Here is a 1,749-nt window from a genome sequence, read left to right on the forward strand (position 1 = left end):
TAAAAACTCTGGCGTTCACATCTGAGCTGTAACTCTTGCGTGGGAGCCCGGTGTTAGTCCTTATTTAATACTTGATGCTTTCCTTTTTGCATTTACTGCTGTAAAGGTTTTAGTCTCCATGTGTGGGTGTGTATGTGTTTGTTTCAAAGAGCTTCACCTTCCAGTGAGAGATATATACTCATAATAAAAGTATTTGTCCCACTAATCTTTTCTATAAATGCAATTTTTATCATTCTAATCAGTTTATTCATGAATATACTCAAAATCTCTATTCTTTGTATTTCCTGTTTAATTACATCATAAAGTATTGTCCACAGACTTATTTATTTAAATATGGGGGGGGGGGGTCTTATTGAACTGCTACACATTTTACATTCCTCCACAGTCCAATTTGTATTTTCTATGTTTATAAAAAGATACTGATATGAGATATGAAATGCAATCAGCCATTGGTAAGAATACTGGGTTCATATGTTTGTAATAGTCAGTAATTAATCAGTCACAAACATTACTGCACATCACTGCTCTGTAGTGAGGGGATGTGATATCCAGACTTACTCTCGTTCTTTACCATGTGCAGGTTACCGGAATTACGAACATGGTGAACTGGATTTTTGCTAGAGAAATCTTTTTTGGATTTTTGAAGTGGGGATGCATGAACTCATAGGCATTTTAACTGATATGCTTGCAAAATGCAGATAAATAAATACAGTTCCGAAGAGCACACGTGGTGTGTGTAAATATTATGACTCGGTCATTGAAATGACTTGAAATATTAATCTTAACACCTGTGACTCAACTTCAGACTAGTTGATTTTGACTTGTGACCTGATGGCTTTTGACTTGGGCCTTGATTCTGACTTTGGGACAAAGAATTGAGACTTATTTGTGACTTGCAAAGCAATGACTTAGTCCTACCTCTGCTAAACAGAAACTGAGCTTGAAATACTTAGTTTCATTTATGCATCATTTCATGTGTCTCTGTTGAATTTTGTATTTTTTTTTTTTTTTACCTATGTTGTATATTCTATTTTATTTTTGTTTTATGTTGTGTTTATACACTGTTTTATATTATTATAGTTCTTTTACTTCTTGGATAACATCAACATTCCAGTGGACTGTAATTGTGAATTAGCCTATGGCTTAAATCTGTCATAATTACATATGATTTTAAATCTTCATTATTATGTAATGTCCCTTTATTATATAAAGATTCATTTATTTAAAATTCTTCAACCGAAATTTTCTTCTCGTCCTTCAGTGTGTTCAGCTCATTTACTGACCTCAGAGTCTGCAGTCTGGCAGCTCTAGAAAACTACACAGATCAAGAAATCCGGAATCCTGGAAGTTCTTGTTCCAGCTCAGGTCCAGTTCTGTCAGGTTGGATGGGTTGGACTTCAAAGTTGTGACCAGAACTTCACAGCTGATCTCTGACAAACTGCAGTTCATCAACCTGAAATCAGACAGAAAAGTGTGTTCTAGAGTAGTGGTGACAGCTGGAGTTCTAACTTGCTTTGGGCTCAGAGAAGCTTTCAGCAGCAGGACTGAATCGGAAACACATCCAGGTCAGCAAACAGCTCAGTAGTTGGTGCCTAAGAGCACCAGCGACATTATAGTAGAACATTATCAAGCTGCACCAACTTTACCCCTTCCGCTATATTCGGGGTCAAGATGAGTCCAACCATATATTGATGTGTGATCGCATCACACAAGGAAGGTGGGACTTTCAACCATCTGTCCCCTACCCCA

At 36.8% G+C, this 1,749-nt stretch overlaps 1 protein-coding gene across 1 annotated transcript in view; it reads right to left on the reverse strand.

The window, feature by feature from the left end:
- LOC112138195 (NACHT, LRR and PYD domains-containing protein 12-like) overlaps window positions 1-1,749 on the reverse strand; it is a 55,241-nt gene that overhangs the window by 45,514 nt on the left and 7,978 nt on the right. The window contains exon 2 of the mRNA XM_024260763.2: window positions 1,284-1,453. The gene's annotated coding sequence lies outside the window, so the exon portion shown is untranslated. The remainder of the gene's footprint in view (window positions 1-1,283; window positions 1,454-1,749) is intronic.

Source organism: Oryzias melastigma, unplaced genomic scaffold (assembly GCF_002922805.2).
Source record: "Oryzias melastigma strain HK-1 unplaced genomic scaffold, ASM292280v2 sc00281, whole genome shotgun sequence".
In the NCBI taxonomy this organism is placed as follows: Eukaryota; Metazoa; Chordata; class Actinopteri; order Beloniformes; family Adrianichthyidae; genus Oryzias; species Oryzias melastigma.